The sequence below is a fragment of the Pipistrellus kuhlii genome, unplaced genomic scaffold (genome assembly GCF_014108245.1).
Source record: "Pipistrellus kuhlii isolate mPipKuh1 unplaced genomic scaffold, mPipKuh1.p scaffold_m20_p_1, whole genome shotgun sequence".
Classification (NCBI taxonomy): domain Eukaryota; kingdom Metazoa; phylum Chordata; class Mammalia; order Chiroptera; family Vespertilionidae; genus Pipistrellus; species Pipistrellus kuhlii.
Window position 1 is genome coordinate 114,067,111 of NW_023425404.1, and position 14,602 is coordinate 114,081,712.

The 14,602-nt window shown below is 36.7% G+C and overlaps 1 pseudogene; it reads right to left on the minus strand.

Annotated features, from left to right (window-relative positions):
- Positions 1–5,812: 5,812 nt before the first annotated feature.
- On the minus strand, positions 5,813–12,732 carry LOC118719405 (annotated as a pseudogene).
- Positions 12,733–14,602: the final 1,870 nt, after the last annotated feature.

A 14,602-nucleotide genomic window follows, 5' to 3' on the forward strand; every position in this document is an offset into this window, starting at 1 on the left:
TAATGAATATGGACTTCCAAACATTTGTTATCTTTCTGATGACATGTAAGAATGGATATCATAACATGGCATTATTAAAATAAAATTTATGGTTTATGAAATGAAAATTATCAATTTTTAGGCTACAGTTATAATTTCTAGCTTTTACTATATTTGAAATTATTTTAAAATGTCATAAATATAGTGAATTTGTAAGATTTTTTAGAAGAAATTAGATTTTTATATTACATATTAAAATTGTAATATATGCTTCTATCAAAATAGAGTTTTGAAATTGATAAATTGTTTCATATGAAATTTTTGTTAGGTTTTAACAGAAATTCACTTTCAAAAATAGTTATAGCAAATACTGTTTCAATCCATGAAATCCTTTATAAATATTTTATAATTTAAACTATTTAATGTTAGTGAAAAAGAGCTGTTTTTTTATGTGAACTTCATAGAAACATAAATAATACAGATTTTGTCCCAATCAAGGAACATGAGTAAAGCCTATGAAATAATTATTTGTGTAAGCCTCATCTGTGTACTCCACAACCATAAAATTATTAGTTTTAACTCTTTGAAACTTTGAAAACAGCCTCCTTCAAAAATCAATGTTAGAATAAGCTCCTCTGATTAAAAAAAAAACAAAAAAAAAAACACCAAGTCAAAAAAATTGTCAGTGTCTTGGGAAAGGTACCTGTCAAAAACAATCAAATTGTATAATGTATAACAATGTTCTGATCAATTGGCAATATTTTGACTGAAGCCCTACATACAAAATTTGAATTTATATCCTAGAGAAGGTTGCATTGCTCAAGTTAGCTATTTTTCTTTTTAAGCTCTCATTCTGAGTTCTTGTGACTTTCTTCATCTAAATAACAATTGTCTAGAGATGTCACTGCACTGAAATTACTATGCAGATGTGGCATTACTTTTTCAGTTATCATTATAGACTTCATTAAGATGCTTTAGTGGTTATAAAATTCAGAGTTACTAATATGGATTAAATCTTTTAGGTAAATATTAGGGGAAATTATAATTTTAAATTACATAATTCATAATGAATTTTAAATAAATCCTCATATTTGGTAAGTCCTAAAAGTAGTCAGTGGTATCCTTGTGAGAGTATTTGTTTTTTATTTGAGGGAGAGAGAAATATTGACTTGTTCTACTTATTTATGTATTCATTGATTGTTTTCTGGATGTGCCCTGACTGGGGATCAAACTCATAACCTTGGTGTACCAGGATGATGCTCTACTAAATGACCTACCCAGCCTGGGCTTTGTGAGAGTTTTTTTTTTTTTTTTTTTTTTTTTTTTTAAACTAATGCTTTATTACTGTTTGACTACTCTAGATAACTCATATTAGTGAAGTCATACAGTATTTAACTTTTTGTGACTCTCAGCACAATGTCCTCAAGTTACCATTCATGTTGTACCACATTTTGTTTACGCATTCATCCATTGATGGTCATTTGGGTTGTCTCTACATTTTGGCTATTGCTATAAACTTGGGTGTACAAATATCTCCTCAGGACCGTGCTTTCAATTCTTTTATCTAAATATATACCCAGAAGAGTTGCTGGATTATATAATTCTATTTTAATTTTGTTTTCTATAGCAACTCACTAATATTACCATCAATGGAAACTTGTGTTATTTTAAAATTTTGTTTAAAAAAAATTATATATACATCTAATTTTAAAAATCCAATAGTTTTAAAAGCTAAAATGAATCAGTGATCCTCTGTATTTATCCTTCTTATACCCACTTCCCAAAGGTAACTATTTTCAAATCAGCTTTTGCTCTGTTTTTTTCTTTTCTTATTTTTTGATAACACGCTTAACTGCTAATCTGAATTTTTGCTTTAGATATTATTTATTTACATTCTTGTATGAAAGATATTTCTGCTACTTCCACTGTCCTGCCCCACTAACCATTCATTTCCTTACCATCTAGCCTCTCAATATTGATATGTTATCATTTTGGGTTAGAACAGTATTAGTGTTTGCATTATTACAACTATATTATTCACAGCTAAATTACATTATGTATTATAATTTTTTATTTTGTATTATTTTTGGAGTTCATAATTATATTTATTTCATTTGCTTAGCTTCTCAAATATGTCCCTTTTGGAGCCATCTGTTTTCCTATTCCAATGCAAATTGTTTGATCTTGGGCTGTTACACAACTATAAACCATGGATCTCTAGTTATCTCCTTTCTGTTCACATTGTCTTTTCATTTTTATCCTGAGTTGGATCTAATTTCTTACTCTGTCTTAGTTTACTTACTAATTTTGGTAGAATCCATCCTCTAGTAGTTCTGAGATAGTATGCATGGGATTGTAATTATTTGAGAAATTGCTTGTCTAAAAGTGTATTCCATTTTATTTTTATTTTTACTTTTTAAAAAAATATTTTATTGATTTTTTGCAGAGAGGAAGAGAGAGGAATAGAGAGTTAGAAACATCAATGAGAGAGAAACATCTATCAGCTGCCTCCTGCACACCTCCTACTGAGGAAGTGCCCACAAGCAAGGTACATGCCCTTGAGCAGAATCAAACCTGGGACCTTTCAGTCTGCAGGCTGATGCTCTATCCACCAAGCCAAACTGGTCAGGACTATATTCCATTTTAAACAAGATTGATAGTTTTTCTAGGTATAGAATTATAGGTTAGAAGTCATTTTTCCCTCTTGGAATTTTGAAGCTATTGTTTTACCATATTCTATGTTCTATTTTTGTTTTAGATAAGTCTACTGTTATTTTGATTCTTAATTTTTAAAATGTACCCTTTTTAAAAGAAGCTTTTAGGATGTTCTCTTTATGGTCTAACATTTCATGACAGTGTTTATTAGTATGTTTCTTTTTGCTTGTTTATTTTGCTATTGGAGCTCTGGTAGGCCTTTTCCATCTAGAACTTCACATCATTCAGTTCTGATAATTTAAAAGTATATTATCTTTTTTCCCCCTCATTTTTTTTTATTATGGTATTATATGTGTCATACCTTACCAATCCCCACCCCACCCCCACTCCCATACATGCCCTTCCTCCCCAGAGTTTTTCGTCCATTGGTTATGCTCATATGCATGCACACAAGTCCTTCGGCTGATCTATTATATCCCCCATATCTCCCTCCCCTCCCCTCTGTAACTTGACAGTCTGTTTCTTTTACTGTCTCTGTATCTATCTTTTTGTTCATCAGTTTATAATGTTCCTTATTATCCACAAATGAGTGAGATCATGTGGTGTTTTTCTTTCATTGACTGGCTTATTTCACTCAGCATAATGTTCTCCAGTTCCATCCAGGTCACTGCAAATGATAAGAATTCCTTTTTTTTTTTTATTTTTATGATAGCATAGTATTCCATCGCATAGATGTATCATAGTTTTTTTTATCTAATCATCTGCTGATGGGCACCTAGGCTGTTTCCAAATCCTAGCTATTGTAAATTGTGCTGCTATGAACATAGGGGTGCATATATCCTTTTTGATTGGTGTTTCTAGTTTCTTAGGATATATTCCTAGGAGTGGGATTACTGGGTCAAATGGAAGTTCCATTTTCAGTTTTTTGAGGAAGCTCCATACTGTTCTCCACAGTGGTTGCACCAGTCTGCATTCCCACCAGCAGTGCACGAGGGTTCCTTTTTCTCCGCAACCTCGCCAGCACTTGTCATTTGCTGATTTGTTGATGTTGGCCATTCTTACAGGTGTGAGATGGTACCGCATTGTCGTTTTGATTTGCATCTCTTGGATAATTAGTGGCTTTAAGCATGTTTTCATGTGCCTCTTGGCTTTCCTTCTGTCTTCTTTTGAAAGTATTCTATTTAGGTCCATTGTCCATTTTTTAATTGGGTCATTTATCTTCCTTTTATTTAGTTGTATAAGCTGTCTGTAGATGTTGGAGATTAAACCTTTATCAGTGATAACATTTGCAAATATATTCTCCTATACAGTGGGCTTTCTTGTTGTTTTGTTGATGGTTTCTTTTACTGTAAAAAAGCTTTTTCTTTTGATGAGGTCCCATTTGTTTATTTTCTCTTTAGCTTCCATTGCCCTAGGGGCAGTATCGGTGAAAAAGTTCTTTCTGCATACGTCTGAGATTTTGCTGCCTGTGGATGCCTCTAGTATTTTTATGGTTTTCTGTCTTATGTTTAAGTCCTGTATCTATTTTGAGTTTATTTTTGTGTATGGTGTAAGTTGGTGATCTAGTTTCATTCTTTTAAAAATAAAATAAAATAAAATAAAATAAAATAAAATAAAATAAAAGAATATTATCTTCTAACTTTCCATCCCTTCTTCACTTTTCTGTTCTTTTTTAAATTTTTTATATTTTTATTGATTTTTTTACAGAGAGGAAGGGAGAGAGATAGAGAGATAGAAATGTCAATGAGAGAAAAACACCGACCAGCTGCCTCTTGCACACCCCCTACCGGGGATGTGCCCACAACCAACGTACATGCCCCTGACAGGAATTGAACCTGGGACCTTTCAGCCCATAGACTGATGCTCTACCACTGAGCCAAACCGGTTTCAGCCACTTTTCTGTTCTTTTTCCCCTCAAACTTCTATCTTGGGAATGTTGGAAATACTGAAGTCATCTTATGTGGTGTGGAAGATTGATCATAAAGACAATGGCCAATAACCCCTCCAAACTCTTTATTCACACTGTGATCCTCACATTAACAGGTGAACTCTATTATCTTTCTCATAGAATCTGGGTTTGTCTTTTGAGTTGTTTTTCCAATAGAAAGTGGCAGAGTGATGTTTGAGACATATAGGCCTAGGGTATAAGACATGTCCCTTTTATTCTTTTTCTTCTGTAAATTAGCTTAAAGTAGATTACTCAGTAGTGAGAGGTGATGTGGAAAGAGGCATTGGAGAGTGAGAGGGCATCTTGGATTAGAGCCTCAAGAAGTTATAAGTCAGAATATAATTATGTCACTGCCTTAAGCAAAAGAGGAAAATACCTATATGCTAAGCCCAGTCAACCAACAAATGTATGAAAAATAATAAATTGTTTTAATTCACTAAGTTTGGGGGTGATTTGTTATGAAATAATAAATAAGTGATACATTATCTCATTCTCTAATACCTTCTATCCCATTTCCCATTTCTTTTCTATATTTAAATTTATTCATACTTCTTTTTTAGGAAGATTCCACTTTCTGGGTTTTATATTTCTCTTTAATTCTTCTATTAAAAATTTAATTTACATTATCATGTTTTTAATATTCAAAAGCTATTTTTTCTTTGAAAAATTTTAATAGCTTTCTACTAGTGTTCTTATTTCAAGGATGTAAACATCTCATTTTTTTAAAAGAAATTAAATTACAGTTTAAAAGTGCTTTTGAAATCTGTTTTTGTTTCTCTTGAAGTACACTTTTGGATTGTTTTGGTTTCTGTTTTTCCATCGATACATTTCTTAAGTGTTTGGTGATCCATTTATTTTTAATTTTCAAGTAGTGAGAAACTGACCAAAAATTATTTCCTTGATGAAACTTTTCATTTATTGGACTTCACTTGGCTTGGTCATTATAGTGGATACTCTAAACTCTATCTATAGGGCTTTTTTGGGGGCCTAATTAGATTTCCTGGAAAGGAATCCTAGAGGGAAAAATACCGTACTCTAGAAGCATTCCCGTAATCTTTCCAGCCAGGTTTGAATGCAAGGTTTGGATGAGAGGGAACAAACATTCGCCCAGCATCTGCTTCTGTTCCTGGGAGGGGTGGGGCGGGGCGGAAGGATGGGGGTTGGATGCTGCAGCCAGCATGGAGGTGCACAGGGGCTCCTCTTCTGCACATGTACTACAGGCTGGAGTGCCTACAGAGGTGATATAGCAGGGTGAGGGCTGCGGACACTGAAGGCATACTTGTAAGGTGCAACAGCCTGAGGAGCAGCAGCAGCCACAGCAGCACAAGGTGCTAAGTTCTGTACAGCTGTGGGAAAACCTTCAGACTGGCAGCTGTCAGTCAGCTCTTGCTGGGCAGCACCAGCCCCCACCAAAGTCCATAGCCCAGGGTTGGCCAAGTGAGTCTTTCCCTCTTCCTTCCGCCAGGCCAGGGTGACATACAGTGGCTTGGAGCCCACGATGCATCCATTCATCTCAGCTACTGCCCTGGTGGTCTCTTCAGCAGCTAAGAAGCAGACAAAGCCAAACCCTTTGCTTCTCTCATTCCGCTGCATTCCCTTAGCACTGGTGATAGATCCAAAAGGAGAAAACTTTCCTTCTCATTGCAATGGTGTCATCCAACTTCTTAACTTAGAGATTCATCCCCTGAAACTGACTAATTCTCTCTTGCTTCAGCTGTTCAAATTTCAGTTTTAACTAGGCCTGCTGTTCCACTTTCTTCTGTGCACAACCTACAAAAATGACTTTCCCACTGATTTCTTTTCCATTCATCTCTTCCACAGCCTTCTTGGCATCCCAGTGTTTTTCATAACTCACAAAGTCAAAGCCTTTGGATTTCCCAGTGGGATCTCTCATCATCTTGACATTTAAGGTCTTACCAAACTGGCTGAATAGCTCTTTCAGACTCATCACCCACCTCTTCCCCAAAGTTTTTGATATACACATTAGTGAACTCCTTGGCTTTGGCCCCAAGTTTGGCTTCCCGCTCTTTTTGAGACTTGAATCTGCCCACAAACCCTGTGTGGTCATTGAGGAACATGCCATTTATCTTCTCGATGGCCTCGTCTGCAGCCTCTCGGGTCTCCTTGCTGCTGCTACCTCTTAGGCAAGGAAAAAAACGATTCAAAAACCAAATAACCCCTCATGAAATTCAGCTCAAGGTTTGAAGACTTCCTAGCTTGCCTTATGGAAGTCAATACTAAGAACCACAAATTGCAAATTTAATAGGTCATTTTGTATCAAAAGGTCAATTATGAAGCACCTAGAATTTTTCATTAAAAATAATATATTCTCTGGGTTCTGCTATGGCTTGGACATGTTAACTACCCCCCCAACCCCATTGTGGGTTTTGATCTTTCCTGGTCCCCGAGAAATAGGTTTTATTTGATGTATCAAAGTCTTTAAGCTTTTCAATAAAGAAAAAAATCCATAAAAAATAAAATACTGTAATCAGATTAGAAATAGAAAGAAAGAGGCTATATGGGTTGTTGTTCAAAATGTAGATTTTTCATTTAGGAACCTCTCCCTATTTTTAGTATTGTATTTCTGCCATCACCTGGGCCTGGTATGCCAGCATTTGAAGACACCCTAGAATAAATTTATAGTCTTAATTAGCAATCACCCTGCTATATGGTATGAATGACAGTTTTTAAGACCAAATTGCTTTGTATACAGATTTTTAATGAATTATCTTATTTTTAGCTCCATATTACTTCCCCCTAAATCTACCCCCAGTTTCAGAGATAAATGGTGCTTCTAACTTTTGAACTTTTTGGGGTCCTTATGTGCTAGTTAGCCTGAAACACATATTTAACATTCCCTAGTCTCTTAAAGTAGTAAGCACTAATTCACTTGGTTTTTGGGTTTCAAACTGTACTGTTGCTGGTGGTCTTTAACCTGCTTTTTTGTCAGTTTGTGACTTAAAAAAAAATAACACTTTGAATTTAATTGTGCCAAAAAGCAACCCACTGGTGTGACCTGGGTATTCCTGATGCTAGTCTCTAAAGTCGATTCTCGAGCTTTCTTGGAGAATTTTTTGTCTAATTATCTTTTAATAAATTTATTTTAAGCTTAAACTTGCTTAGCAGTGACTTTTATTTTTTTTTTAAATATATGTTTAATTGAGTTTTTACAGAGGAAGGGAGAGGGATAGAGAGTTAGAAACATCAATGAGAGAGAAACATTGATTCAGCTGCCTCCTGCACACTCCCTATGGGGGATGTGCCTGCAACCAAGGGACATGCCCTTGACCAGTATCAAACCTGGGACCCTTCATTCCATAGGCCGACGCTTTATCCACTGAGCCAAACCAGTTAGGATATTGTGACTTATTAATTTTTATTTTATTGATTTTTCACAGAGAGGAAGGGAGAGGGAGAGTTAGAAACATCGATAAGAGAGAAACATTGATCATCTGCCTCTTGCACACCCCCTTCTGGAGATGTGTCCACAACCAAGGTACATGCCCTTGATTAGAATTGAACCTGGCAACTTTCAGTCCGCAGGCCGACGCTCTGTCCACTGAGCCAAACCAGTTTCGGCAGGTGACTTATTATTTGCAGTTAACAACTTTGCCCAATATGGTACTAAGTGATAATAATAGCTAGAATTTGTGATACTGATACCAAGTTCTATAGAGTAGTTAATATCTCTTTAAATCAGGGGTGGGGAACCTTTTTATGCCAAGGGCCATTTGGATATTTATAACATCATTCCTGGGCCACACAAGATTATCAACTTAAAAATTAGCCTGCTATATTTGGCCAAACATTTAATTAACCCATCCCTAATACCTTGGCAAGGCCAGACCAAATGATTTCTCGAGCCTTATATAGCTCTCAGGCCGGACATTCTTCACCCCTGCTCTAAATTGTTTCATAAGACCTAAGTATTTTAGCCAAGAAAGAAAAAATGTGGTCAAATAGTTTTAGGAAATGTCACATCCTATGTCTCATTTTTTAGATTTACAGTGCATATTAGCATATTAATCCTGCTTTAAAGAAATTTGTTCAATCCTGTCTTCCCAAACTTACTTTTAAATTGAAATAAAACTTGTAAATATTTTGCTGGATATGCTTTAAAAATGTTGAAATAAGTAAATATAAGCTGGGGAATTTGGAGAGGTTTGATGGGTCCAAAAGTAGTGTCTTAGCACGATTTTTTTTCCTAAAAATCAAACAATCCAACCTATTTTAGAGACAAATAAAAACTAAACAATAAGAGAATACAACATAAAATTTTCAGCTACAGTAAAACTTAGAAATGTAAGGCCTGATATATTTAATATGTATTTATATGTTTATTTATATGTCTCTATGCATCTATGAATACATACATATGAAAAGAAATGAACAATTAAAGAAGCTAAAAAAAAAAAAGAACAATTACCTCCAATGCCCCAATTCCCCCCACACACAATTTTAAGTAAAAGAAAATACCAATCAACATTCATGATTGAAATACATTCCTTCATCAATTATAATCATAGGCTGGCTATGGATATAAGAGGCAAAATTAATGCATTCTGTGAATATCAATTGGCTATATAGAATTACAGGAAAGAATATTATATTTTTATCATTGTCCATAACTAGATCCCCAGTGCATGAAATTCGTGCACAAGGTGGGGGTCCCGCCTGTCCCTCAGCCCAGCCTGCACCCTCTCCAATCTGGGACCCTTCGAGGGTCCCAATCCAGGACTGCTGGCTCCCAACTGCTCGCCTGCCTGCCTTCCTGATTGCCCCTAACCGCTTCTGCCCTCAAGCCTGATCATCCCCTAACCACTCCTATGCCAGCCTAATTGATGTCTAACTGCTCCCCTGACAGTCTTTTTTTGCCCCCAACTTCCCTCCTCTGCCAGCCTGGTCACCCCTAACTGTCCTCCCCTGCAGGGTTGATTGCCTCCAACTGCCCTCCCTTGCAGGCCTAGTGCCTCCCAACTGCCCTCTTTTGCTGGCCATCTTGTGGTGGCCATCTTCTGTCCACATGGGAGCAGCCATCTTTGACCATATGAGGGCAGCTATTGTGTGTTGGAGTGATGGTCAATCTGCATATTACTCTTTTATTAGATAGGATTTTGTGATACATTGTTTAATCAGCAAAAGTCATAATAAACTTACGAATACAACTTTTTTTCAGAGAGCCATTTACTGCTATTACACTGAATATATGGCAATACATAATATTACCTTTCTAAAATCTGAAAATTCTTGAATTTCAACATGAAGCAAGGAGCATGACTCAATATCCCTGTTTAAAAAAATTTAAGGTAATTTATATTTGTTTTAAATTTTACAAGCTCAAGTAAAGAAGCAGAAGTTTCCAAAAAATAATTTTACTTGCCCTTGATATTAACATTTTTCCTGAACTTTCCAATCTGCTTGAGAGTTTAAATATAATTGGTTGACATAATATTTAAACAACTGCCAAGTCAACATGGGTCATTTTCAGAAAATACATAATTTCTTGTAATGGCACATCTGTGTAGGGTTCTTCTCTAATAAAGTAATGTAACTTGATCCTGAAAGACCTTAATAGCATTTTAAATAATATTTTGTATATTTTCCAGAAAAAAGAGTCATCAGGTCAAAGGTACTCCTTTCCCCCTTTAGTATTGTAGGCTACTATGAAGAAATACAGGACATCTTTCTCTTGAGAAAAGTTGAATATAATAATATTTTACTGGCAGCAGAGGGAAGGAAAATATTAGTTTAAATCAGGACAGAACCATGAACTTTCTACTGGCCAGAAGTAGTACCAAAATGAAATGATATTTTAGAGACAAAATCAAAGCTAAAACATCCTTTGAAATATACAGGTTATTCTTGTCAAAAAGGAATAAAAATATGTGTAGGAACTTTATAATTTTGAAAATTATAAAATATAATTTTATTTTCCCAAGATCTCTGAAAGGGTGATAGTACTGTAATGAAGTCACCAGAGTGAGAGGTCCGGAGGTTCAATTTTGTTCATATACATCCAACTGATCAGTTTTAGAGATCCTATCCTCTGCTAATCACACTTAAAAAGTGTAATATATAAACTAGAATGTAAATTTATTGACATAATGGCTAATATATTTTTCCAGTGACTACAGATTTTGTCTTTTTCATCTATTAATCTTTATACCTTAATATCTAAGAAATGAATAATCTATAGTTTACTTGGTAAACATGATGTCAAACCAAAGAGAGAAGGATAGTTTTAAAGGCTCTTTAACTCAAAATTATCCGTACTTATTCCACAATAAAGAATGCCTCGTTAGCAAACAGAATATTCTTATCTATTTGATTTGAGTCATTATTCTCTGGACAGTGCTAGATAAATATTGCTAAATCTTGAACTTTGGGTGTCAGTTCATTATACTTCAAAATCACACACTTTGGCTAAACATGCTCCTTTTTCAGATTTATTACAAAAAACATTTTTTTAAAAGGTCATAGTCTTAGTCTTAGTATTTGGGAAGCATATGGAGAATCTAGATAAGAAATCTGACTTGTTACAAGATCATGTTATAAATATACTAATCAGAACCAGACAGAAACATGGTGTACCTTTGAGAAAGATAACTAGATATTTGGTTCCACTTCAAACTGGTGTTCCTTAAGCATTTGTTCTGCTTTGGGGGAAAGGGGAGACCACATTTTTGCAAAGATCACCACAACATTAGCACAGTGAAGGGAAGCAAGCTGGAGGGACCTCTAAGGGCAAATGATACCCTCTCCCGTGTTGTCCTAAGCAGTTCAGCTCTGACTATGAACTTGTATACCTAACCAGCAAAACAAAAGCACAGAAGTTAACCAAACACCCTCTTTCCAGGTGTTTTTAGAAATCATTTATTACTATTCAAGCATATTCCTGATTTCTAGAAGCTTGTCAAAGCAGTTCTTCTAACCATATTTAGTATTGATAAACACAATTTTTTTCTCTTTGCAATGTTCCTAATGCTATATGTTTTCTTAAAGATTAAGTCTCCAGGACAATTGCCTGGGTGGCTCTCCCCTAATCCACCAGGATTGTGGTTTTGAAAATTGATTTCAGAGAGGAAGAGAGAGAGAGAAAGAAGGATGATGATGATGATGATGATGATGATAATCATTGATTGGCTGCCCCACACTGGGGATCAAGCCCACAACCTGGGCATATACCCTGACCAGGAATTGAACCATGACCTCTTGGGCTGGGCCAGGATTATGTTTTAGACCTGAAGCTATAAGATGGGAGCCAAAAAGATAGGTATGAAAATCAGGCTGAGGGACTAAAGAAGGCATTCTAGAGGAGATGATTGCATGTGAACTGAAGTTTAAAAGACAAGTGATAAGTACATAGGTAAGTTGGTTGGCAGAGGGAATTCTATGGCATGGAGTAGAGTATGTATTCTTCAGCCTGCCAGGAACAAAATGTGTAGGTATGGGGTTGTCAAGATGAAGCTAGAAAACCAGGCAGGATCCATGAGTCTAAACTTTTCTAAAGCTATGAGGTGTCACTGAGAGATTTTAAGTAGAGTGCCAAGATCAATGTTTTACTTTAAAAAGATCATGGTGGCAAGTAGATGGGGGTGGAGCATTAGACTCTTTTGGAGCCAAAACCTTTTAGGAGGCCACAGCATGGACTGGAGGGGAGGAACTAGAAGAGTAGGCAATATTAAGAAATATTTAGAAAATTGCTTTACAAGATTTGATGACAGATTAGATGAGAAGGGTGTGGAGAGGATTCTGGGTTAGGAACTACCCTGTTTCCCCAAAAATAAAACATCCTCCAAAAATAAGACCTACTTACAGGTTTCCTTCTGAGTGAAATATAAGGCATCCCCCCGAAAATAAGGCCCCTCTAGGCTCTGTCTCAGAATGAAAATTAATTTATCGTAAACTGGTTGCTAGGTTCGCCGACTGGCGTCTAGCAACCAGTGACGTTAAGGGAAGTCCTGAAGTCACTGCTGTGTGGAGGCGGAGCAGAGGTGGGAGTGAGCTGTGAGCGAGGGGCTGGAGAGAGGAGGAGACTTTCACAGATGTATATAGAAGAACAGGAGGATTAGAGCAGACAGGACGTGGCGAAGGTGCTGAGTGCTGGTCTGTCTCTGGTGACATTACCTGATGCTTGTGGCCACCCTCATGATGACTGAAGGTTATCAGTCAGTGGCAGACCCTGCTCCAGCCCAGATCCAGGCCCCAGCAAGCCCAGTGACAGTCCCTAGGCAGGCCCCAGGGGGTAAATGTTTGATAAAGGGGTAGGGGGGATGTCTGGTGAAGGTGTTCAGTGGCACAGGGATGAGGGTAGGGAGATCACTTAAAATGACACAGGAGGATCAGAGGGGGCAATCAAAATGACACAGGAGAATCAAAAGGGGTTACTAAAATGCTAATCCCCCCTCTGATTCTCCTGTGCCATCTTGATTCCCCCCTCTGATCCCCCCTGTGTCATTTTAAGTGATCCCCGTCCCACCACCTTGATACCCCATTTCCTTTTTTTACCCCTAGAAATGAGCGCAAAAAGAAAAAGCTACTCTGTGGAGTACAAGAAAGAATCGTGGAAGACTCTTGGGGCCAAAATCTTACTGCTTTCTGCAAAGAGAAGATGTTGAGTATCTGATTGGTCTGAAAATGGCGAGCAGAGTATGGTAACCTCATTGAACAAGTGGACAAGGGAAATGCTAAAAAGCGCAAGTGTGGATCAGGTCGGCAACCATTATTTTCTGAGCTGGAAGACCTGATCTGTGAATGGGTTGTTGACAGGAGAGCAGAGGCTTTGGTTGTGAATAGGGCTCAGATTCAAGAATTTGCTCTTGCAATGGCACCACAGTTTGACATAGTCCCCCAAGACTTCAAAGCATCACAACACTGGCTGGATAATTTCCTTCAGCGGAGTGAACTGTCTTTAAGAAGATCTACAACATTGTTTAGGTTGGAAGATACCCAAGTTATTAAGTGAGCACTTGCATTCAAGTCCTTTATTGATGATGCTGACTTCTCTAAATACAATCTTTCCAACATGATTGCTATGGATGAAACTACAGTGTTTATGGGCCAATCATCTCAAACAACAATTGAACAGCAGGGTGCCTCCTTAGTGTACATTCCCTCCACTGCTTATGAAAGTGCATGTGTTTCCTGTATTTTGGCAATTCGTCTGGAAGGCACTAAAATCCCACCTTTAATCATTTGTAAGAGCAAGAAGGAAAAGATTGAACGTGTTTTGGCCTTTTTTATTCTTGAAACTGAAAAAGCCTGGGCCACACAAGCAGTTAAAAGGAAGTGGGTCGATTTAATGCTGCTGCTTGTTATGCGAGGGAGCCAAAGAGGTCTACTAGTCTGGGATGCAGCCAGCACTCACTGAGCTAAAGACATGAAGACATTTTTTCACGAAAGAAAAATAGATCAGATAATGATTCCCGCAGGAATGCCTATCTCCAGACTCTTGATATTGCAATAAAAACGCCATTCAAAGACAATTTGCACATGGAAATTAATTACTACATTGAAAATAGAATGGAGAGAAATCAGCGTGGAAACTTTGTGAAACCTAAACTGCAAGAAGTTGCGACTTGGGTGAAGAATTCATGGGAGAAAATCATTGACAGTTGCATTGCAAATGCCCTGCAAGCAGGCTACCTTGACAAGAAGTACTCATTTAAAGACAGTGCTATTGCTAAACATGAGAGATTTGGTCCACTAATTCTGAAAGAAATGGAGTCACAAGAAATTCACCAGGAAATTCAGGAATTGGATTGTTATGATGATGTTCCAGAAGATGATGACATGATTGTCATTGAATAAATGAGTAAATTCTTAATACTGTAGGATTCATAGTTTGTCTGGTTTGTGTAGACAACTACCATACTACCGTACTGTAGACAGGTAATAAATTTCCTTTATTTTCATTTAACAATAAATGTGTACCATATTCTTCTTCATGGAAAAATAAGACATCCCCTGAAAATAAGACTTAGCACATCTTTGGGAGCAAAAATTAATATAAGACATTGT